We start from the raw sequence: 26,128 nt of genomic DNA on the forward strand, positions 1-26,128 counted from the left end.
GAGAAAAAAAAGTTATGTACCTACCATAACGTTCCTCATCTCGCCTTCTTTCTTGCTGGTTGGGATCGGAGCCGATCCTCTGCTCCGACTCGGCCATCTTCTATAGCTCGAGAGCTGTTTACTGGCTCGAGGCTACCCCTTATCCCATGATGCCTAGCGCTAGCTACCCAGATCTCGTTTGTAATAGCTAACTATCCAAACAAACCGTTTGAGCAAATCTGTAATACTCTCTCAGTCAGTAGAGGAAACAAACCAGAGAAAACTCAGCCAGTGAAACCAGAACTCCTCTTGGTCCAATAGGACAGGGGGACGGAGTGTGGGACGCAAGAAAGAAAGCGAGATAATGACAACTAACATGGAACGTTATGGTAGGTACATAACTTCTTTATGTTAAGTTGTCTATCTCGCCTTCATTTCTTGCTTGTTGGGACAGCGTCCCTAGCACCTACGATCCTGGGTGGCTCATTGGAACAGACTCTTCAGAACAGTGGAACCAAAGCTCTTCAGAACAGTGGAACCAAAGTTAACTCTACTCCTGGAGACCATGTCTAACTTGTAATGAGAAACAAAAGTATGAGGATTTTCCCATGTGGCAGCAGCACAGATAGAGTCCATGGGCAACCTAGCCTGGAAGGCTACAGAGGTAGCCAAAGCCCTAGTAGAATGACCTTTCGGTTTGATAGACAACTCTTTTGTTTCTTAGTTGATAGATGAAGGTAATAATGTGAGACAACCACTTGGACAGAGTCACTTTGGAAACTGGAAGACCCTGTTTGCCCCTAGCATAGGAAAGGAAAAGTTGGCCCGGCTTTCTTATATCCTTCGTTCTATGCAGGTAAAAAAGCAATTGTCTGTGAACATCCAATTGTAGTTTGTATTCTGCCTTGTTGGTGTGGTTAAGGAAAAACACAGGGAGGTCTATAGATTGGTTTAGGTTATTCTCCAAGCCGACTTTTGGAAGAAAGGAGGGATTAGTTCTCAGAGCAACCCTGTCCTTATGAAAAACTAAGTACGGAGGACGAACACTCAGTGCCTGAAGTTCCGAGACACATCTGGCTGAGGTAATAGCTACCAGAAAGAGTCTTCAAAGATAGGAACTTAATGGAGCAGGATGCAGCCAGTTCAAAAGGAGGCATAATCAAGGAGGCTAGTACCAAATTAAGGTCCCAAGGAGGAGGGGGATCTCTTACTGGGGGCCTAAGGAGATTAGTCCCTCTGAGAAAGGCTTTACACAGCTTATGAGACTATGTTTAGATTAGAAAACCCAACATGAAAATTAGAGATGGCCGCTAGTTGAACTCAGATTGTGGCAGAAGTGGACCCGGAATGGAAAGCTCGGTTAGGAACTCTAAGATTTCGTGCACTGGGGCAAAAGGGATCTATGTTCCTAGCCTCTGCCCAACAAGAGAAACATTTCCATTTACTAGCATAAGTCTTCCTAGTGATGGATTTGAGAGAGGAGACAATCTCACACACAGCTGGGGAAATACTGGGAAGCCTGGCTAAGGTTGGAAATAGATCAACCAAGCTGTGAGCTGGAGTGTTTGAAGGGATTGATGCAGCTCTCCTGATTGATGAATCAGTAGGTCTGGAATAGGATCCAGTGTCCAGGGCTGCTCGACGAGGTAACGGTGCAGGAACGGAAACCATATCTGTCGAGGCCAGTAGGGGGCAATGAGGATCATTTTGCAACCCAACGGAATAGCTTTCTGTATGAGTTTGGGTATAAGAGGGAACGGAGGGAAGGCATAGTCCCTGAGGTCAATCGTGGACTAGAGCGTCTCTGGGAGGGTGACCATGAAGTGGTAAAAGGGAGAAGTAGTTGCTGCATTTGATGCTGAAGGGGGTGGCAAACAGATCGCAGCAAGGCTGTCCCCATTTGCGGAAGATCAGATCCACAACTACCTGATTCAGAGACCACTCATGAGGCATGAGAATAGCTCTGCTGAGCCTGTCCGCTACGACGTTGGACTTCCCAGGGATGTGCGTTGCAATCAGAAATCGTTGGGAGGAAATTGTCCACTGCCAGAGTCTGAGTGCTTCTCGACATAGGGGATAGGACCTGGTTCCGCCCTGCTTGTTGATGTACCACACACTACGGACATGTCAGTCTGAATTGCAATGTTCCCAGGAGGGAGGGAGTCCTGAAGTGCTTGCAACACTAGTAGCATGGCTCTCATCTCCAAGACATTTATGTGCAGGTGGTACTCGTGAGGCTGCCAAGTGCCTTGGACTGTCCTGCCCTGATAATGCCCCCCCCCACCCCATCAGTGAGGCATCCATGGTCACTGTGGCAACCGGAGGGGACTGAATGAAGGGTCTGCCCTGAGTCACTAAAGGGGAGACCATCCACCAGGAAAGGTGTCTTTTGCATGCTTCTGTAATCATGATCATATCAGACATAGGGAGCTGTTGGAAGGACCACTGTGTGAATAGAAGCCACTGAAGGATTCTCATGTGAAAACGGGCCAGAGGTATTAAAAGAATTGCCGCTGCCATAGAGCCTTTGAAGGACATACCTGACTTGTACCCTTTTGCACTGCATGAGGAATTGAACCTGCTGGCGAATTGTGGACACCCTGTCCGAAGGTAGCTTTGCATACATGCTCCTTGTGTCTAAGTCTGCTCCTATACAAGTAATAGACTGACAGGGTAACAAGGCAGATTTTTTGAGATTTATAGTAATGCCTAGTTGAGAGCAAATTGAAATTGTGTAGTCCCTGGCTTGAAGAAGTTGATGCCTGGTAGTAGCAGTGAGGAGCCAGTCTAGATATGGAAACACCTGGAATCCTTGACGCCTCAGGTGAGCCGTGACCACTGCCATACATTTGGTGAACACCCTGGGAGCTGTGGTGAGACCAAAGGGCAGAGCTCCGAACTAATAATGACTGGCTCCCAGCCGGAAGTGAAGGTACCTCCTGGAGCGTCTGTCCATCTTGATATGATGGTACGCATCCTGGAGATCTATGGAGCACATACAATTGTCCTGACCCAGAAAGGGTAGAATGGACTGTAGCGTGACCATCCGAAACTTTATTCTTTGAACAGACTTGTTCAGTCTGCTGAGATCCAAAATAGGTCTCCAGTCCCCTGTCTTTTTTGGTACCAAAAAGAACCTTGAGTAAGTTCTGGATTCGTATTGGTCTGCCTGGACTTCCTGAATGACTCTTTTCTAGCAGTTTTGAAACTTCTATAACTGCTTGGTCCCTCAGATTGGATGGAACATCTGGGGGAAACTTGCGTGACGGTAAAGGGGATTGAAAGAATGGGATTCTGTAACCTCCGAAAATGATTGAATGTACCCATTTGTCTTGCGTTAGGTTTAGCCAGGCCTTTGGTTACATTGAAAGTCTTCCCCCGACTGCCTCCAGAGGCAGACAGTCGGGCAACACTTCAGGGATGTTGGAAGGGCTTGTCAGGGAAAGATTTTCTGCTGCCCTGATTCTGCGGACCCCCTCTGCCACGAGGGCAGTGTCTGTTATCATTTCTTCCTCTGCCCCTGGAGGAAAAGTCACCACGTGTCAGGCGAAGCTCCCTGGGATTTGCAAAACCACATTTTCCCAGTCTTCTGACCCTTGGGGTATGGTCTGGAAGGAGTGGGGAAAAAAAAAAAAAAAAAAAAGACTCCCACGGTACAGAGTGTCTTGCTTTCCTGCTCACACCTAGTGCGAGTGTCTTACCTGTAGTCCAAAAAGAAAGGAACCGTCAAAGGGAGTGTTGGTGAACGACGCTCTAAAGGGTTCCGCAAAGTTACACAGCCGCATCCATGTAGGTCTCCGAAGTGCCACACCTGTGCCTGCGGCTCTACTCGCACCACCGGCTGCGTAGGAAATGAGCCTCATGGAAGAGTTGACTACTGAGTTAAGGATTGCCAGCTGAGAAGCCACTTTAGCCTGAGCTCCTTCAGCTGATGGATCCTGAAGGGCATCTCCGAGCTCTTTCAGGAGATCCCTCTGAAGCCTGGTGAAGTGGCATAAGTAGTTCAGACACCTCATGGAGAAGGTCTCTGAAGCCAACATTCACTTCCCGTATCTGTACATGGTCCTGGACTCCTTGTTAGGAGGATGGACAGAGGAAGAAGTTTCCGCTAACTCCTTTTTAGTAGCTGCTGCTACCACCATGGCATCCACAGGAACACCCTTAGCAAGGAACTGCCTGTCTGGGGGAGCAGTGATAAATCCACCAAAGTGAAGCAGGTGTTGTAAAGCAATACTCAAAACACAGACCAACACCGAGAAGAGGCAAAAACCAATAAATATCCAGCAGATTCTGAAAGAATATGATGAATTCCACAGAACTCACAGTATCATAAAACACAGGTTTAATGTAAACGCCAGTAAAACACCTTGACATTCGTTTTCGTTACTCCAGTAACTTCATCAGACAATGAATGCACTGTTTCATCTCCTTAAATACATACATCCTTGAACTTAATTAACACACTAATTAAAATTTAAAGTAAACTTACTAAAAAAATTTTTTATTTTGATTAAAATTTTTTAAAAACAATCCTTTTTCTTGGTGAATATTAGTGTGTCAAAATGCACCATACAGGGGAGTTTTAATATTATGTAAAAACTGGGATTTTCTTAATAACCCCACCTTTTATATTGAAACTGCTTTTAATTTTAATATTGGTTTGATAGATATATGGTCGTTGAGCCCAGGTTCCTTGTTAGCTTCCAAGTAAATTTGCCAGTGTGTTTCCCTCTGTTCTAAAATAGTTTGCCATGGTCCACCCCTTGGATCCAGTTGGACACTGTCCAGAACAAAGAACAGAAATTTAGCTTTAGAACATGTATATGAATGTTTAAACAAGGCATTGGTAATGTTCCCTCTTTGGATATCATAATTGTGCTCATATATTCTGCGTTTTAGGGTCCGCTCCGTTTGCCCACATAATATGCAGGACAGGAGTTACATTTGGCCAAATAGACAACCCTTAAACTGTTACAGTTATAGAATCCTTTGGCCCTAATGGTCAAGTTTTTAGCTTCCAGGAATACTTCCTCTACATGTGCAATGTATGAGCACTGGGCACAAGATCCGCATTTGTAAGTGCCTTTTCTAGGCCTATATGAGTGGGTTTGATAGGGCGTTTTCTAATATATTTTAATACTGCTGCCCTTACGAAAAACTGCCTTCATTTCCTTGCCATGTAAATTGGCCAAGTCGGTGATTTCTGTGAAGGTTTCCCATTCTCTTTTAATTATATCTCTTATTCTACTAGAATTGGCACTATACTGTGTAATAAAAGCTTGATTATATTCCAACTGTGGTGTCGGGGAGTAAATGTTTCCCCTTCATGTTGTAATCCCAAGATGGGTCTAAACCTGCCTGTTCTTTCATTTCTAACCTGTTCATATATGTTCTGTATCATGTCATTGGGGTACCCTCTATCTAAAAATAAAACTCTGAGGTTCTCACACTCTTTCAAAACTGCTCTTCGTCAGATGTCATTCTGGAAATTCTGACATACTGGCCTTTAACAATCCCTTTCTTTTGGTATACTGGATGCACTACTGTAGTGTATATAACTATTGGAAAACGTGGGTTTCCTGTACACTGATGATTGAAACTGATGTTCGTTATTAATAGTAAGCTCAACATCCAAATATTCCAACCTTTCCATGGTGACCTGGTATGTGAAAGTAAGAAAGTTAGTAGTGCCAGCTAAATACTCCATAAAGTCCGTAAGTAAACTGTCAGATCCTGTCCAGAAAATGCAAATGTCGTCTAGGAACCTGTAATATGCCACCCAATATTGACTGAAGGGGCTATTGAACACATATTTATTTTCCCAGATGGACAAGATAATGTCGGCGTAGGTGGGGGCACAATTAGCTCCCATCGCTACCCCTGAAATTTGTTTATAAAACTCCCCAGAAAAATAAATAAAATTATTATGCAACACCAATTCCATAAGCTGCAAAATGACGAAATTTTCATTGTTATTGGATAAGGAATTGGCTGCTAATGCTTCCTCTAACCATGTTATCCCAATGTCATGTGGAATAACAGAAAAAGGTCCACTATGTCGATGGTCAAAAATTTTAAATTGGGACTCCAAAGTTCAGGCGTAACCTTCCTTAAAAATTCCCATGAGTCTTTCAACAGATGGGTAGATTTCGGCCATAATCTTTTCAGTTGGAAATCCAAATATTTAGAAAGTGGGGAAATTTTTGATCCTTGTGCCGCCACTATAGGCCTCATAGGTGGATCCTCTATGTTTTTGTGTACTTTGGGAACACCAAACATAGAGGGCACCCTAGGTTGAGGATTGTCCAAGAACACATAGGTATTGTAATCTATGGCTTCCTGGTCCAATAGATCTTTAATGACCAGGTCCAATCTCTGATATGCTATGTGGATTTCATTTAAGGAAACTGGACAATATCTAGTTTCATTTTTTAATATGGCATTCATTTTGCCTTCATATAAGAGCTGGTCCATGATTACTGTTCCTCCCCCTTTGTCAGGTTCCATTACTCGAATGTTAACATTTTGTTGTAAAGCCTGTAATAACTGTTGTTCAGGGATAGTTAAATTCGAGGTATACCCACCCCTTTTGCAATGGTTCCTGATCTGTTGTTCTATCCTATACTCTAAGTTTTTTAGTTGGGGGTGTAGAGGTGGGTTGTATAGACTACTTCTATGTAATCCAGCACTAGGATGAGGCTCCCCTTGACCCAACAGGTGTACTAGATTTAATTTCCTGATAAACAACTTGGTGTCAATAATAACTTGAGTTATAACACTATTCCTGTTAGGTACATATTTGAAACCTTTAGTGAAAAGTGTGAAATATGTTTCATTAATACTAAGTGAACTGTAGTTGTATATAGTATATCCTCCTGATTGACAAAGAGGCCCCTCACGGTTACATAAATCCGGACTGGATGCAGCATGGCTTATTCCCAAAACTGAACTTGTCCGGGATGAGGTTTCCTGTTGTTCCTCATCTTCTCTCTCTGTGGGTAACCTTGGGGGGAAAAAGACTGTTCATAATGTGTTTTTCTTTGATTTCTAATTCTTTCGGATCGCCTGGGGAGTGGTTCTATTCCCTGCTCCTGACTTATCTCTTGTTCATTGTTAAAAGATGTTTCCCTGATATCTACCCCAGGTCGTGTAATGTAATTTCTTCTATCAATACTGGAAGATGGTATAGGGTACGGGCAACCTTCCTCGTATTCCCTCAAATCCCTCTGTAGTTTTTTATGTTTTCTCTGCAATATAACTGTACATTTGTTATCAACATCCTTTCTTATTTGATGATATTTTTGTTTTTCTATTTCAACCTGAAACAACAAGTCCATAGTGACAGCGTGGTTGTATTTGTTAATGTCCTGATCCAATTTAACAATATCAGCTTCATTTCTTTTTATTATAGCTCTGATGATGTCCAACCCGCATTTATCAAAAGCGGAAATCAAGTCATGGTGAAAGTCACTCCCAGCCACAACATTGCTGGGGTATTTGAACACACGCAAGCCTTTAGGCACTACATTGTTACTCAGGCACTCATTCAAGTACATGTTGTCCAAATGTAAACTGCGATACCTGTACAATGAAGACTCTAGTGCGGCCATAGATTCCGGAAAACTAGTTGTTTCATCTGTTCTGGTATTCACTAACCCCGTCGCTGGAACGTAGGAATATCTCGATACCATTCCTGAAAGGTGGAGGGCAACCTGGTGTCCATTCCGGTTGTTCCTCCGGGGCGTTGTTGACTCACATTCCCTGCCTGTAAAGCAAGCGGAGTTGAAAGAAAGTTCGTCGCTGTGTTAGAGCGCCCTCTACTTGGGGAGGATGGCATCGCAGAGTTAGGGCTTGAATTGGAATGAGTAGTAGCTGCCGCACTAGCGTTGTTATCAGTGTGGCAAGGTTGTGAGAGCAGCTGGTGAATACCTTGTCCCAAAGGTACCAGTAAGTCCAGAAGTTGACTGAGCTGCCCAGTCAGCTTACGAATTTCCCCTACTTCAGCTCGAAGATTGGGTTCCTGGATATCGGCCGGTGCACTCCCCCGAGGCTTCCATACTGAACAAATCCACCAAAGTGAAGCAGGTGTTGTAAAGCAATACTCAAAACACAGACCAACACCGAGAAGAGGCAAAAACCAATAAATATCCAGCAGATTCTGAAAGAATATGATGAATTCCACAGAACTCACAGTATCATAAAACACAGGTTTAATGTAAACGCCAGTAAAACACCTTGACATTCGTTTTCGTTACTCCAGTAACTTCATCAGACAATGAATGCACTGTTTCATCTCCTTAAATACATACATCCTTGAACTTAATTAATACACTAATTAAAATTTAAAGTAAACTTACTAAAAATTTTTTATTTTGATTAAAATTTTTAAAACAATCCTTTTCTTGGTGAATATTAGTGTGTCAAAATGCACCATACAGGGAGTTTTAATATTATGTAAAACTGGGATTTTCTTAATAACCCCACCTTTTATATTGAAACTGCTTTTAATTTTAATATTGGTTTGATAGATATATGGTCGTGGAGCCCAGGTTCCTTGTTAGCTTCCAAGTAAATTTGCCAGTGTGTTTCCTCTGTTCTAAAATAGTTTGCCATGGTCCACCCCTTGGATCCAGTTGGACACTGTCCAGAACAAAGAACAGAAATTTAGCTTTAGAACATGTATATGAATGTTTAAACAAGGCATTGGTAATGTTCCCTCTTTGGATATCATAATTGTGCTCATATATTCTGCGTTTTAGGGTCCGCTCCGCTTTGCCCACATAATATGCAGGACAGGAGTTACATTTGGCCAAATAGACAACCCTTAAACTGTTACAGTTATAGAATCCTTTGGCCCTAATGGTCAAGTTTTTAGCTTCCAGGAATACTTCCTCTACATGTGCAATGTATGAGCACTGGGCACAAGATCCGCATTTGTAAGTGCCTTTTCTAGGCCTATATGAGTGGGTTTGATAGGGCTTTTTCTAATATATTTTAATACTGCTGCCCTTACGAAAACTGCCTTCATTTCCTTGCCATGTAAATTGGCCAAGTCGGTGATTTCTGTGAAGGTTTCCCATTCTCTTTTAATTATATCTCTTATTCTACTAGAATTGGCACTATACTGTGTAATAAAAGCTTGATTATATTCCAACTGTGGTGTCGGGGAGTAAATGTTTCCCCTTCATGTTGTAATCCCAAGATGGGTCTAAACCTGCCTGTTCTTTCATTTCTAACCTGTTCATATATGTTCTGTATCATGTCATTGGGGTACCCTCTATCTAAAAATAAAACTCTGAGGTTCTCACACTCTTTCAAAACTGCTCTTCGTCAGATGTCATTCTGGAAATTCTGACATACTGGCCTTTAACAATCCCTTTCTTTTGGTATACTGGATGCGCACTACTGTAGTGTATATAACTATTGGAAAACGTGGGTTTCCTGTACACTGATGATTGAAACTGATGTTCGTATTAATAGTAAGCTCAACATCCAAATATTCCAACCTTTCCATGGTGACCTGGTATGTGAAAGTAAGAAAGTTAGTAGTGCCAGCTAAATACTCCATAAAGTCCGTAAGTAAACTGTCAGATCCTGTCCAGAAAATGCAAATGTCGTCTAGGAACCTGTAATATGCCACCCAATATTGACTGAAGGGGCTATTGAACACATATTTATTTTCCCAGATGGACAAGATAATGTCGGCGTAGGTGGGGGCACAATTAGCTCCCATCGCTACCCCTGAAATTTGTTTATAAAACTCCCCAGAAAAATAAATAAAATTATTATGCAACACCAATTCCATAAGCTGCAAAATGACGAAATTTTCATTGTTATTGGATAAGGAATTGGCTGCTAATGCTTCCTCTAACCATGTTATCCCAATGTCATGTGGAATAACAGAAAAAAGAGCAGTGATAAACTTGCTTGGCCTCCTCGGGGTTGGTTCCACTGGCAACTGTCCATCTTGAGGTGATGGTAGGCATCCTGGAGATCTATTGAGCACATCCAATTGTCCTGACCCAGAAATGGTAGAATGGACTGTAGCGTGACCATCCGAAACTTTGTTCTTTGAACAGACTTGTTTGGTCTGCTGAGATCCAGAATCGGTCTCCAGTCCCCTGTCTTTTTTGGTACCAAAAAGAACCTAGAGTAAATTCCAGATCAGTGTTTGTCTGCCGGGACTTCCTGGATGACTCTTTCTAGCAGTCTTGAAACTTCTATGACTGCTTGGCCCCTCAGATTGGGAGGAACATATGGAAGGGACTTGCTCGACGGTAAGGGGGGGTAGAGAAGGGAATTTTGTAACCTCCGAATATAACTGACCGTACCCATTTGTCTTGCGTTAAATTTTGCCAGGCTTTTGGGTACAGTGAAAGTCTTCCCCCGACTGCCTCCGGAGGCGGGCAGTCAGGCAACCCTTCAGGGATGCTGGAAGGGCTTTTCAGAGAAAGTTTCTCTGCTGCCCTGGTTCTGCGGACCCCCTGTGCCTCGGGGGCGGCGTCTGTTATTTCCCCCTCTGCCCCCGGAGGAAAACAGGCGAAGCTCACTGGGATTTCCGAAACCACATTTTTCCACTCTTCTGACCTTTGGGATATGGTCTGGAAGGAGTGGAAAAATGGACTCCCACGGCAGAAAGAGTCTTGCCTTCCTGTTCACACCTAGTGAGTGTGCCCTTCACCTGTGGTCCAAAGAGAAATGAACAGTCAAAGGGGGTGTTGGTGAATGACGCTCTAAAGGGCTCCGCAAAATTACACAGCTGCATCCATGTGCGTCTCCTAAGGGCCACGCCTGTGCCTGCGGCTCTACTTGCACCATCAGCTGCATAGGAAATGAGCCTCATGGAGGAGTTAACCACTGAATTAAGGGTCGCCAGCTGAGAAGCTACTTTAGCCTGAATCCCTTCAGCTGATGGATCCTGGAGGGCATCTCCAAGCTCTTTTAGGAGATCCATCTGAAACCTGGTAAAATGGCATAAGTAATTCAGTGACCTCATGGAGGTCGCTGAAGCAAACATTCGCTTCCCATATCTGTCCATAGTCCTAGACTCCTTGTTAGGAGGATGGACAGAGGAATAAGTTTCCGCCAATTCCTTTTTAGTGGCTGCTGCTACTAACATGGCATCCATGGGAACACCCTTGGCAAGGAACTGTTTGTCAGGGGGTGCAGTGATAAACTTGCCGGGCCTCCTCGGGGATGGTTCCACTGTATCTGGGGCTGACCAAGTCCTTCGAGCCACCACAGACATTAGTGGATCGAAGGGAGGAGACACCCAGGAGGTGGAAGGGCAGGGAACCAAACGCAACCAGGAATACGGATTCGTCCTCAGTAAGGGCTAGAGCAGTCCAGTTCCCCTTCTGCCTAAGTATTTCTAGGATGTCCGAAAAGGAAACCTCTTCAGAGGGGGATCTCTGGGACCCTTCCGATTCATCCAAATCCGTATCCGAAGTGACAGACTCAGGGGAGTCAATGTGCTTCCTCTTGCACTTCCTCTTCCGAGAGGCCTCCACTGAATGATCAGGGGAGGGGAGGCCTCGGAAGAAGAGGAAACACCCAATGGGGTGCTCTGGAGCGTCTGCTCCCCACGCTTGGGGTCTGGAGGAGGAACAGAGGTTGACGCAGGTACTACAGGGGACGGAGTCAGTAGGGTCGAACGTGGTGCTGACTCAGGGGCCAGTACACTCCTAATGACATCGAAGGCATCCTTGCCATTAAGCAAAGGCAGCTCCGGCTCCGAGAAAACCGGAATCCTTCTCCGCACCGAGGGGGGACAGCTCCGAGGCCGATGTAGGAGCTGAGCTCACCTGCGCCGAAGCTCCAAGAGGGAGAACTGGGTCGGGCAAGGGTCCAATGCCACTCGCCCCCTCTGAGCCGACGAGGGAGTCTCGGCGCCCAGATCCCTCGACAGAAGGCACCATCGAGGGGATCGGAGCCGATGAAGAAACCGAAGGGGAAATAGTGATCAGTGCCGATGGATCCACAATTTGAACCCCAACAAACTCCGGCTCCGAGCTCAGAGGAGTCTGAGGAGGAACATCGATGGAAGCGGTCGGAGCAGACACCTGTTGAGGAGGGCTGGATAACATTTTGGCCAGTGCCTACGACTACAAACAACCTACTGACCACTCTCTCCACAACGTGGTCCGAGAGTCTAGAGCACCGAAAGGAGTGGGAGGATCTGTGACTGTGGTCACTCTGCAACAGGGGAGACAGAGGGGCCGAATGTATTGACTCTAGAGACGGGGACCTTGGTCTCTTGTGGGTCCGAGATGGCTCCGAAGATACTGGTGGAGCAGACTGGGAAGCAGCCTCCTGGTTCCAGCTGGAACCGAGGTAGTCGGTAATGTTTGGGCCAATGACTGCTCCGAGCTGGGAGCAGACAATTTGGTCGGTTTAGGAGATTTCAACGGCTGAGCCTTGACCGGTGAATCCTGGGGCTTAAGCAGACCTCATTAACAGCTTATTTTTGCGCTCCTGCAGAACCCTTGGGCTGAATGCATGGCATACAGAAGAGTCCTGCAGGTGCACTGCTCCTAAGCAATAGACGCAAGAAGTGTGCCCATCTGTCAGAGACATTTTCTGACAGCATGAGTCACACTTCCTGAATCCAGACACTTTGGATTCTTTAGACATATCTAGTCCTACACAGAAAGTTTTTGGCCAAAGGCCCAACAACAAAAAACTACAAACACTATAACTACAGTCAAAAAGTTTTTTTTTTTTTTGTTTTTTTTTTATTATTATTATAGGAAGCCTCTAACTTAAACGGCTACCTATGCTAAAATTAGAAGTTATGTACCTACCATAACGTTCCATGTTAGTTGTCTTCTCTCGCCTTCTTTCTTGCTGGATGGGTTCGGAGCCGATCCTCGGCTCCACTGCACTGCTTTAGCTTGAGAACTCCTTTTACCAGCTCGAGGCAACCCTATATCCCATGATGCAAGGCGGAACTACCTCAGATCTCATTTGGTAGCTAACCTACCCTGCTAAGGACTAACCTAACATAATTAGGAAACCCAAGTTCATAATAAGAGTCCTCAAATGAAGGCTCAGGAGGAAACAACCTGATAGGAACTCTTCAAGATCTGTCCAGGCCAGGGGGAAGGAGGGAGGGACGCAAGAAAGAAGGCGAGAGAAGACCACTAACATGGAACGTTATGGTAGGTACTTAACTTCTAAATGTTAAGTTGTCAATCTCGCCTTCATTCTTGCTGGATGGGACCGCGTCCCTAGCACCTGTATCCCGGGTGGTTCAATGGAACAGACTCTTGAGAACTGTGGAACCAAAACTGGCCCTGTCTCTGGAGGCCAAGTCTAACTTGTAATGAGACACAAAGGTATGAGGAGTGGCCCAAGTAGCTGCTGCACAAATGGCATCAATGGGTAGTCTATCCTGAAAGGCTGCAGAAGTGGATAGACTCCTGGTTGAGTGTGCTTTCGGTTTAGAAGGTAGTTGCTTGCCTCTGAGAGAGTACACATAGGAAATGGTGGAAGACAACCATCTGGATAAGGTCACTTTAGAAACTGGAAGACCTATCCTGTTTTCTGCATAGGAGACAAATAATTGGTCCGATTTCCTGAATTGTTTCGTTCTATGCAAATAGTACCTGAGCTGACGATGGACATCCAAAAAATGAAGCTTTTGTTCAGCTCTGTCAGAATAGTTTGGGAAAAAGACTGTAGATCTATGGATTGGTTAATGTTGGTTTGAGACACAACCTTGGGGAGAAAGGACGGGTTCGTTCTTAAGGATACCCTGTCCTTATGAAAAAACCAAGTAAGGGGAACGAATGCAGAGAGCTTGAATCTCGGAAACCCTTCTTGCTGAAGTGACAGCCAGTAAGAATATAGTTTTCCAGGTCAATAATTTCAAAGAACATGAAGCAGACGGTTCGAAAGGAGGTAGCATCAAGGATGCCAACATTAAATTTAGATCCCATTGCGGAGGAGGATGCTTTATCGGCTTTAGGAGAAAAACTCCTCTCAGAAAGGCCTTGCATAATCTATGAGACATAATGTTATTATCATGCAAGCCAACATGATACTTGGAAATAGCAGCCAGTTGAACTTTAACTGTAGATGAAGAAGATCCTGAATGAAAAACTTCAGCCAGGAAATCTAAAATAGAATGCACAGGAGCAGTAAAGGGATCAATATTCCTGGAATTTGCCCAAATAGAAAAACGTCGCCACTTGCTAGCATAAACAGTTCTGGTGGACGACTTTAAAGAAGACACTAAGATGTCTCTGACTGAATCAGAGATCATCGGAAGCCTGGCTAGGGAAGGAAGTGGAGCAACCAAGCAGTGAGGTTGAGAGAATGAATGGCCCGGTGCTGCTGACCCGACTGGTGGATCAAGAGATCCGGAACTGGGTCCAGATGCCAGGGCTGCACCAGGAGGTGACTATGCAGTGACGGAAACCAAATTTGTCAAGGCCAGTAAGGGGCAATAAGAATTAACTTGGCCCTCAAAACGGTGGCTTTCTGAATGACTTGTGGAATCAAGGGAAAGGGAGGAAAAGCGTACAGAAGTCCCCGGGGCCAATCCTGGGTTAGAGAGTCTCTCAGGGGTTGGCCTGGTAGGGGAAAAAGGGTGAAAAAATCGGGGCACTTGTTGTTTTGAGGTGTAGCAAAAAGATCGCAACAAGGTGTGCCCCACTTCAGAAAAATCTGATCCACTACAGATTAATTGAGAGACCACTCGTGAGGCATCAGAATGGATCTGCTCAGCCTGTCCGCCAAGAGGTTGGACCTGCCGGGGATGTGCGTTGCTATCAGAAACCGATGAGAGGAGATTGCCCATTGCCAAAGTCTGAGAGCTTCTCGACACAACGGATAGGACCTGGTCCCGCCCTGCTTGTTGATGTACCAGACCACGGACATGTTGTCCGTTTGTACTGCAATAGTCCCCGTGGGAAGAAAGTCGTTGAGGGCTTGCAACGTTAAAAGCACCGCTCATCTCCAGGACATTGATGTGCAGATGGTATTCTATGGGTTGCCACGTCCCGTGGACCATCCTGCCCTGATAATGCCCCCCCCACCCGATCAGAGAGGCATCCGTAGTAACTGTGGCAACTGGAGGAGGGAGAACAAAGGGTCGGCCCTGATGAAGAAGAGGGGAAGATATCCACCAGTTCAGGTGAGTTCTGCACGATTGTGTGACTAAGATTTCGTGCCTCATCGGAAGACTGTGGTACGACCACTGAGTGAATAACATCCACTGCAGAAGACGCATGTGGAAGCGAGCCAGTGGTAGAACAACAATGGCCGCAGCCATAAGACCTAGAACCTTTAGTATCAATCTGGCTTTGACCTTGCTGCTCTGCAATAGAATTCGAACGAATTTTTGGATGTCCCGAATTCTTTGATCTGTTAGTCTGGCTAACATTTTGACGGTGTTTAATTCTGCGCCTATAAAGGTGATAGATTGGCAAGGCCGCAGAGAAGATTTTTCGAAATTTACCGAAATCCCCAAACTCTTGCAAAGCTGCAGAGTGTATTCTCTGGTCTGAAGAAGTTGACACCTGGTGGTGGCAGAGAGGAGCCAGTCGTCCAAATAAGGAAACACCTGAAATCCTTGACGTCTCAGATGAGCTGTGACCACTGCCATGCATTTGGTAAACACTCTGGGGGCTGAAGTGAGGCCAAAGGGCAGGGCTCTGAATTGGTAATGACTGGTCCCTAGCCGAAAGCGGAGAAACCTTCTGGAGCGCCTGTGAATCTTTATGTGATAGTACGCGTCCTGAAGGTCTATAGAGCACATCCAGTTGTCCTTGCCCAGAAAGGGCAGAATGGACTGAAGCGTGACCATCCGGAATCTTGCCTTCTTGACAAATCTGTTTAGACTGCTCAGGTCTAATATTGGTCTCCAATCTCCCTTCCTTTTGGGGACCAAAAAGAATCTTGAGTAGACGTCGGATCCTACTTGGTCTGCTGGAACAGTCTGGACGGCTCTTTTTCCTAGGAGCTTTGAAACCTCCTGTTCTGCCAAATCCCTTTGACCGGGTGAGATGTCTGGAAGGGATTGTTGAGGCACGGATACCTTCAAGGGGATTTTGTAACCCTCGGATATGATCGACTGTACCCACATATCTTGTGAGAGGGAATGCCAGGCTACTGGGTACAGCGAAATCCTTCCCCCGACTGCCTCCAAGGGTGGACAGTCAGGCAACACCTCAGGGGTGCTGAAAGGGCTTCTCAGGAAGAGACTCCCTGTTGCCCTGGTTCTGAGGACCCCCCCTGCCTCTAGGGCGGCGTCTGTTATTGTTACCCCCTCTGCCTCTGGGGGTAAACTGACCACGTGTGTCCGGTGTAGCTCCTTGGGCTTTGCGGAACCACATCCTCCCTCCCTTCTGACCCTTGGGATATGATCTAGAAGGGGTGGAAAAATGGACTCCAACGGCAGAAAGAGTTTTACCGTCCTGCTCACACCTGGTCAAGGTATCCTTCACCTGAGGTCCGAACAAAGCCGAACCATCAAAGGGGGTATTGGTGAAGGACGCCTTAAAGGGGTCCGCAAAATTACAAAGCCGCATCCAGGCTTGGCGTCTAAGAGCCACTCCTGTGCCTGCGGCCCTGCTCGCTCCATCGGCCGCATGGAGGAGTTGGATAAGGAATTCAGGATTGCTAGCTGTGAGGCAATCTTTTCTTGAGCCCCAGCAGCAGAAGGATCCTGGACCACTTCACCCAGTTCCTTGAGAATATCTCTTTGAAGCCTGGTGAAGTGACAAAGGTAGTTCAGCGAACACATAGCAAAGGTCGCTGAAGAAAACATCTGCTTTCCATACCTGTCCATGGTCCTAGAATCCTTGTTAGGAGGATGGACAGGTACTGAAGGATCCGCCAGTTCCTTCTCAGTGGCCGCCGCCACCACCATAGCATCCACAGAGACGCCCTTGGAAAGAAACTGTTTGTCCGTAGGGGCCGTAATAAACTTGGATGGTCTCCTGGGGACAGGTTCCACAGAATCTGGAGCTGCCCACGCCTTCCGAGCCACTACCTGCATAAGTGGGTCGAAAGGCGGAGACACCCAGGAGGTGGAGGGTCGGGATCCAAAAGTCTCCAGGTATACCGACTCATCCTCGGAGGGATCAATGGATGGCCAATTCCCCCTCTGTTTGAGGAGCTCAAGGATGTCTGAAAAGGAGGCATCCACAGAGGGGGATCGTGGGGAACCCTCCGACTCATCTAAGTCGGTATCAGATGTAGTAGACTCAGGGGAGTCTGTGTGTTTCCTCTTACACATCCTCTTCCGAGGGGGTTCACCTGCAGGATCAGGAGAAACTTCGGAAGAGGAGGAAATTCCCAATGGGGAAACCTGGGGCGATGGATCCCTGGGCCTGAGAGCAAGAGGCTGGCAAGAGGTGTCTACAGGCACCGAAGAGGGAGGAGCTAGAGGGATGGACCGTTGACCTGGCTCAAGAGCCAGGACACTCCTCATCACCTCAAAGGCTCCCCTCCCCGGGAGTCCGGAATATCCCCGTTCTGAGGACACAGGAATTCCCGGCTCCACTGAGAGGGAAGGCTCCGAGGCCGATGTCGGTGCCGAGCTTACCAAAGCCGAAGCCCCGAGAGGGAGAGCGGGGTCGGACAAGGGTCCGATGCCACTAGCCCCCTCGGAGCCGACAAGGGAAACTCGACGACAGGATCCCTCCAAGGAAGGTCTCAAGGAGGAGATCGGAGCAGAAGACGACGGAGCCGAAGGATGTATCGGCTCCGGCGCCGAAACAGTCGCTGTCCCGAGAAGCTCCGGCTCCGAACTCTGCTGGGGAGTCGGAGGAGGAAGTTCAAGGGGTGAAGCAATAGCCGAAGTCTGCTGAGACGGGCTATGCAGCATTTGGGCCAGTGCCTGCGACTTCAACAGCCTGCTTACCACCCTCTCTAAGTCGTGGTCAGACAGCCTGGAAGATCTCGAAGATCGGCTCCGATGGCTCCGCTCCGACAAAAGAGGAGACCCCGGAGCAGAGTGGATACTCTCCAACGAAGGGGACCGAGATCTCTTTCGGGACAAAGTCATCGGAGCCGAAGTCCCCTGAATTCCAGATGGAAGGTTTTTCGGCTCCGATGCTGGATAAGGTGTCGGCTCCAGCCGGAGCCGACAAGGCCACAGTGGACCGGGTGTCGGAACCAATCGGTGCCGAACCCACTAACTTGGAAGCAGAAAGATTGGCTCCAGCCGGAGCCGATCTCGGCTCCGACGGAGCCGGAGCCACCAGAGGAGGCTTAGATACTGTAGCCTGAACCTTCGGTGGCTTAGAAGGTTTACTAGACCCTGTTTTAGAGGGAGAACCTTCTGGCTTAAGTAAGCCACGGAGGATCAATTTATTCCTCCTTTCCTGCAGGACTCTCTGGCTAAAAGAGTGACACAAAGCACAGGAGTCCTGCAGGTGCAAAGGCCCTAGGCAGTAAACACAAGAAGTGTGACCGTCTGTCAGAGACATTTTCTGACAGCACGAGTCACACTTCTTGAAGCCTGAGACCTTGCCTTCCTTTGACATAGTCCTAGAGGAAGAAAGTCACACACACCCCAACAAACACACAATTAATCCCCAAACACACAGACACACAGGTAGGGATTAACCAATGGGGTCTAGGCCTAACTTAAAACTGTCTTACAATTATGAAAAGAATTTAAAAGTTTTTAACTATAAGGGGAATAGGGTGGGCTGTAGAAACACTACACACTATGAAAGGGGAAAAAAGGGAGAAATAAATCCCTAAGCTTTTTTTGACAAAAAACAACTTACCCCAGCTGGCAAAGGAGACCTCTTTCGCTAAGCGGCAAACGAGATCTGGGGTAGTTCCGCCTTGCATCATGGGATATAGGGTTGCCTCGAGCTGGTAAAAGGAGTTCTCAAGCTAAAGCAAGTGCAGAGTCGGAGCCGAGGATCGGCTCCGAACCCATCCAGCAAGAATGAAGGCGAGATTGACAACTTAACATCTAAATATAAAACACTACAATAAGTAGAGATAGGAAAGGGGAAGGGGGGGGGGGGGCTCTCTAACAAACGAGTTCTAAGGGAAAAATAGAATAACACTAAAACTACCACAAGCTAATTAACGATCAAGTCGAAAGACTAAACTATCAAAAGACAACCCCTAAATCACTAGAAAAAGTATTTAACTTACAAGAGCCTGAGCCAGTAAGAACGAACCTCGCAGCTGAAGCGGCAAACGAGATCGGGTAGCTAGCGCTAGGCATCATGGGATATAGGGGTAGCCTCGAGCCAGTAAACAGCTCTCGAGCTATAGAAGAATGCAGAGTCAGAGCAGAGGGTCGGCTCTCGAGCTATAGAAGATGGCAGAGTCAGAGCAGAGGGTCGGCTCTGATCCCAACAAGCAAGAAACGAAGGCGAGATAGACAACTTAACATTAAGGATTTCCATGACAAGAATTTTAGATCACATGTGGTAGTTGGCTCAAATAAGGGCAGAGAGCGAGCCTGCAGAAAGTACAGTTGTGTACACTTACCATAAATGTAGATGTTCGAGTGTATTCACTTTTGCAGTCATTACATTTGGGTAATCCTGCTGGCAAGGTTGCCCTCAGCCAGCCTGAATTCCAAAGTCTTGGGTCCTGCGTCGGCTGCTGTCGCCCCTTCCCTGACGTCAGGTCGTCAGGGGTATAAAAGAAGCAGCGGATGCCATTTTCTTCAGTTTTTCGTGCCCCAGATGTCAGGTGCCCCCAAAAAGGGTAGCCAAATTTTTTATATAGATATAGAGATGGAGATGGAGATATAGAAATATAGATATATATAGATATATATTCAGAAATACACCAATATATATTCAGAAATACACCAATATAATTTTTACCTTCATCTATAAGCAAATGCACCACATAGGTAGTATAAATCAGATAAGGAAAGAAGATCCAAAAGAAAAAAGGGGGAAGGCGGGTGCGTAACCTGGACTGCAACAGTGAATACACTAACATCTACATTTATTGCAAGTGTACACAACTGTACTATGTTCTTCGTGTTTCACTGTTGCAGTCATTACATTTGGGTAGAGTCCCAAAGCTATGGTTGGGAGGCTGAAACTAGACAGCAGTAGGAGCGGCTATGAGGCCCTGCAGAACTGCAGTGGCAAAGCCTGCCCTGGATTTAGAGTAGAGTAGCAGATGATGATGTTCTGTAAAGGTGTGCACTGAACTCCAAGTAACCACCCCTAAAATGTCTGTGGTTGGAACTCCCCTGAGAAAGGCTGCTGAGGTGGCTGCAGCTCTGGTGGAATGAGGCCTAATGCCCTTAGGCACTGGCTTGCCATGGTATAAGTAGCAGAAACGAACACAGTGGCCTACCTCTTAGATATAGTATGCTTTGAGATGGGCTTTCCTTGTGATCCTGCAGCATATGCCACTAGTAATTGCTCTGTCTTCTTGAAAGCTTTGGTTCTGTCCAAGTAGAATCTAAACTGTGTACGTCCAAAGAATGCAGAATTCTTTCCCCCTTGTTCTGGGGATTTGGGTAAAAGGTTGGCAATTGGATGGCTTGGTTAAGAGCCACACTAGACACTACTTTAGGCATAAATGTTGGATTTGTCCTCAGGGAGACCCTGTCTGGATGAAAAATGATGAAAGGTTCCACAGCCATGAGTGCCTGTAGCTCTGAAACTCGTCTTGCAGAAGTAATTGCTAAGAGCAAAGCTGTTTTCCAAGATAAAAATTTCATATCAGCAGTAGCAGCTGGCTCAAAAGGAGGCAGGGTGAGCTTTTCCAAGACATAGTTGAGGTCCCATGCAGGTATTGGTAGTCTCCTTGGGGGCCTTACATTTTTGGCTCCTCTGAGGTACTGCCTTAATAAAGGGTGAGAAAAAAAGTGGTGGCTCTGTATTGTAATGAGCCGAAATGGCAGATGCATGAATTTTTATTGATGAAAAAGATAGGCCTTTCTTTAGCATCTCAGTTAAGTATTGCAAAATCCGAGGAATATTTGGTACCACTGTATCAGTTCCTTATGCCTGGTTCCAGGCACAGAATCTCTTCCATTTTCCAGCATAAGACTTTCTAGTACTAGACCTTCTGGCTTCCAGAATGACATCCATCACAGCTTTACTGAGAGGTGTTTTTTGTGTGACTACATTATTCGCCATGCTGCCAAGTTTAATATCCTGAGTTGGCTGTGCATGATCCGATTTGTCTTGCTGGGACACTAATCGAGGTATTTGAGGTAAGGTCCAAACTGGGTATAGAGAGAAGTTTCTTAGTATTGGATACCAGTACTGGCGTGGCCAGTCTGGGGCAATCAGTATCATCTATGGCTTCTCCTGTCTGACCTTTAGGAGCACCTTGGGGAGGAGAGGCAGTGGCGGAAAGGCATATACTGATAGGTTTTTCCAGCTGAAAGATAGGGCGTCCACTTTCCATGCTTGTCTGTGATAAGTCCTTGTGCAGAATCTTTTTAGTTGGTAATTGAGAGGGGAGGCAAATAGGTCTATTTCCTTGTTATCATGCTGTAGACTTGTGGATCCAGCTTCCACTTGTGGGGATCAATGAGGTTTCTGCTTAGTTCGTCTGCCAGAGTATTTTCCTTTCCTGGCAGGAATTGTGCCTGCAGATGTACTTGGTAAGTCAAAGCTGTGCCCCACAAGGTCATGGCTAGTCTGCAAAGGGGGTAAGAATGTGTGCCCCCCCCTGCTTGTTTATATACCACATGACCGTGGTGTGGTCTGTCTATCAGTTGTTGTCCCGGATGAAGTAGGTCCTTGAAGGCTGTCAGGGCATTTTGAAGGCTGTCAGGGCATTTTGAACAGCTAACATCTCTTTTTGATTGATATGTAGATGCATTTGGTTTGAGGACCATGTGCCCTGAATGCATCCTCCTGCCATGTGGGCTCCCAAGGCATAGTCTGATGCATCCGTTGTTAGTGTCTGCCTGGCCGGAGGTAATGTGAATGGCTGTCCCTTGTTCTGGTGAGAAGCCTTTGCCCACCATTGAAACTCCCATTACAGGCAGGGAATGAGAGTAAGGACCGTTTCCAGGCTGTGGCAATGTTGAGTCCAAACACTTTTTAGGTACCATTGAAGTTTCCTCATATGCAGTCTTGCATATGGAATTAGTAGGATGCAGGATACCATGAAGCCCAAAGTCTGCAGAATTTTTCTTGCAGATAACTGGGCCTTTGTTGCCAACATTTTGAAATAGGTAGTCAGTTGTCTGTTTGTCTGGTGTGAGATAAACATCTGGGGCAGTTGTATTCAAGCTTGCACCAAGGAATGTTATCTCTTGTGAGGGTACTAGTTTTGATTTATTTTTGTTGAGTGTGAACCCTAGGCATGTTAGAAGTCTTTTCACAAATGCCAGATGTTTAAGAAGAATGTCCTTGTTCTCGGTTTGAATGAGACAGTCGTCCAAGTAAGGATATATTTGTATTCCTCTGTCTGCAGAATGCAATTACTTGTGCCAGGCACTCTGTAAAGACCCTGGGCACAGCAGATAAGCCAAAGGGCAGTGCAGATAATTGGTAATGTATTGAACCAGCCTTGAATCTTGGGTAAATTCTGCATGATTGTCTAATTGGAACATGCAGGTATGCCTTTTTTACGTCTAAAGTCACAAGCCAAGCATTCTTGCCCAGCATGGGCAGAAGCTGCTGCAAAGTCAGTATTTTGCATTTTGGTATATCCAGGAAAGTGTTCAAAATAGATAGGTCCAGTATCGGCCTCCAGGCCTTGTCCTTTCTGGGTACCAAGAACAGTCGAGTAAAATCCTTGTTCCTGCTCTTGCTCTGGTACTTGTTGAATGGCCTCCATGTCAATGAGAGTTGAGACTTGTTTTTGTGCCTCTGCCCATTGATTTTTTTGGCAGATCTGGCCAGCCGCTTGCCTTTGGTAGAGTATGTAAGTGGAACTTGTTGCCTTGTCACACTGTTTAGAACCCACTTGTCCAGGGTTATGATGTACCAATTTTGAGCAAAAATTGCTAATTTTCCCCCTAAGGGTGCTGCCAGAAGAAAAGTGCTTGGTGCCGGCAGGGGGAAGTCACTGGGACTGTTTTCTGCATGTTTGTGCTCTATCTTCTCCAGCTTTGGAGGTAGAAGTACCCCATTGCTTGGGCCTATAAGAACCTTGCGCCTGGGATCTGCCCCTAGGGCGTCTGGGTCTGCCCCTTTAAGGTCTGTCTGACACAGGAAAGGACCAATTTTTTGTAGGCCAGTGTCTACTAAACCTGGGTGACTGTACCTGTAAAAAATCTTTGACAGTTTGCATAGATTTAGCTTTGTCCTCCATTTTCTTTAACACCTCTTCTGCCTTTACACCAAACAAAGTATCATGCTGTAAAGGTGCATCTAGTAATTTAACTAACATGATCAGGCAGATTTTGTTCCTTTAAAGCATGCCTCCTAATTACAGAACCCGTAACTGCGGCCCTGCAGGAGGCCTACAAAGAATCAAAGCCACATTGCAAAGTAAGTTTTCCAACTTGTTCTGCTACATACAATAAATCCTGCATTTCCTTGTTTTCTGCACATTCAGAATTTAACATTTTCTGTTTAAGCAATCCCATGACATGTTGCTGATACTTAAGCATATGAAATTGACAGTTTAAGGCCCTTATAGCCAAGGTTGCAGAGGTGTAAACCTTTTATCCCCATCTATCCAGTGCCCTTGAATCTCTGTCAGAGAGGGTTGGGTTTTTTGCAGTGGAAGCCTTAACCCCCTTTGGACCCTGTGATATAGTTTCTGGGTCAGCAGGAGGGTTTTTAAAAAGAAATTTGTGTGAGTCAGGAACCCTGTAATATCTGTCAGGCTTAACCGGAGCTGGGGGTAAGGAGTCAGGTGTCAGACTAGACTCCGAAAACACATCTACAATGTCTAACAGATGGAATGGCTAGAGGCCTGTGCTCTTTAGATTCTGAAAAATCTTGGCTCTCCCAGTGGAAATGCTCCCTCATGGTGTGCAAGGTTTCCCCAAAGGAATGGTCCTCAGGAGGAGATGCTGAAGGCATAGATTCTTCAGCATCAGAATCCTCATAGGGGGGAAGAGAATATTCATGTTCAAAAGAGGAATCAGAAGAAACAGAAACCTGATCTGAAGATTCATAGTCAGTGTCTTGCCTAAGCCTCTTATCAGGAGGGGGATGGGAACCCCTGATCAAGGTAATCAAGTCTTCGGCCATTTTGAGCATCTGTTTTTTGGGCAGAGGACTGTCCATGTGGCTCTTGAGTTTGTTTCCGTGCTTTAGAAGGTGCTTTAGTCTTTGCCTTTGAAGCTGACGTCGTTTTAATGTAAAGACGTTTAGGTCTGAATACACCCTCAGAGGCTAGTACCTGCTCAGAGGCTCCAGACCCATCTGAGGGATTAGAGCCCGAGGCTCCAATACCTTGAGTATCCAGCGGCATGGCCTACTCCACGTGGGAGTTGGTAGTGGCATGTGACTCTAAAGTAGCAGACGTCAGGGGCTGCGAAAGCACCTCACTGAGAACCGGCAACTGGCTTAGGAAAAGCTTAGTCGGTTTTGGGCCTCCGTTTTTCTCTATCCTTTTCTTTGTGTTTTTTTTAAACTCTGGTAGTCGGATGGCTATCCGACATTTCAGGGTAATTAAATCGGCATCTAAAAAAGTTTAAAGCAAAATCATACAGACGCTTAGTGCGTTGGTTAAACCTAGCACAAAAACAACCAGAAATGTGATCAGGGCCTAGGCAAAGAATACAGTAAGAATGAAAATCCTTATGAGGTATTTGCTTCCCACAAGAAATACAGTTATCTTTTTCTGACATCAGTCTGGAGCAAGAAAAAAAGTTTCCCTAACGGGGTACTTAGCTTCATTGAAGACTTTGGATCTGAAACTCAAATACGAAAATCTCAGGAGTCTGCCAGCTGGCACTTGCGAACTGCTTCTGCTTCGGGCACCGCGCGGCAAGAAAGACTGAAGAAAATGGCGTTGGCTGCTTCTTTTATACCCCTGACGTCAGGGAAGGGGCGACAGAAGCCGACGCAGGACCCAAGACTTTGGAATTCAAGCTGGCTGAGGGCAACCTGCCAGCAGGACTACCCAAACGTAATGACTGCAACAGTGAAACACGAAGAACATCACAAGACAAATTCCATGCCTCCAACGATTGTCTGTGCTGTGAAAAATACACTTTAGGAAGGTCTTGCAAAGACGAGAGGATACAAGTGGTACTCCTCCAGACCGGTTATGGAAGATGGAAACAGCTGCTAGATGGACTCTGATGGTAGAAGCCAAGGCCCCTTTGTCGAACAGCTCAGCCAAATAATGAATAGTGGCTACGGGGGCTGAAACAGGATCTAGCTTCTGATTACGTGACCAAATAGAGAATCTTTTCCTTTTATCCCTGTAAAGTTTCATGGTGGATGGTTTATGAGAAGCCAAAGTAATATCCCAGACAGATGAACAGGTGGTTTCCTGCCTGGCAACTAACGGAAGTGGAGAAACCAAACAGTCAAGCTTGTGTGTGGACAGATTTGGGGGAGTCGGCCCTTGTGGGTGAGAAATTAGGCCCTGACGAGTGTCTAGGATCCAAGGAGGTTGTAACAGATGAGGTCGAAGGAAGGGAAACCACACTTGGCGAGGCCAGAACGGAGTGATGAAGATCACTTTGCTTCTCAACAGAACTGCTTTCCATAGAACAAGAGGAATCGGAGGGTAAGCATAAAGGAGACCCGTGGGCCAATCGTGGACTAGAGCGTCTCTCAGACTCCCGAGAGGAGGAAAGAGGGCAAAGTAGCTGCTGCATTTTGTATTTAAAGGGGAGGCGAAAAGGTCGCAGCATGGCTGACCCCAACGGCTGAAAATTTGTCGCCACATTCGGGTTGAGAGACCACTTGTGAGGATGAAGGATGCATCTGCTCAGTCTGTCCGCAATCACGTTGGAACTCCCCGGGATATGCGTTGCGATTAAGCGGTTGGAAGCCAACACCCACTGCCAGATTCTCATGGCTTCGCGACAAAGGGGGTAAGATTTGGTCCCTCCCTGTTTATGTACCAGACCACAGACATGTTGTCCGACTGGACAGCAATCGTTCCGGACGGAAGGAGCAAATGAAAAGTTTGCAACGCCAACAGCACCGCTGAACTCCAGGACATTGATATATAAATTGACCTCTACTTCGGAACACGTGCCTTTGACTGACTTTCCCAGGAAGTGCCCCACCCCTACCCCATCAGGGAAGATTCTGTGGTC

The 26,128-nt window shown here is 46.2% G+C and overlaps 1 protein-coding gene across 1 annotated transcript in view; it reads right to left on the reverse strand.

Moving 5' to 3' along the window:
- NCAPD2 (non-SMC condensin I complex subunit D2) overlaps positions 1 to 26,128 on the reverse strand; it is a 1,714,408-nt gene that overhangs the window by 1,296,781 nt on the left and 391,499 nt on the right. The gene's annotated exons all lie outside the window — the stretch shown is intronic.

This window comes from Protopterus annectens, chromosome 8.part0, assembly GCF_019279795.1.
Source record: "Protopterus annectens isolate FY-2018-M chromosome 8.part0, PAN1.0, whole genome shotgun sequence".
Classification (NCBI taxonomy): domain Eukaryota; kingdom Metazoa; phylum Chordata; order Ceratodontiformes; family Protopteridae; genus Protopterus; species Protopterus annectens.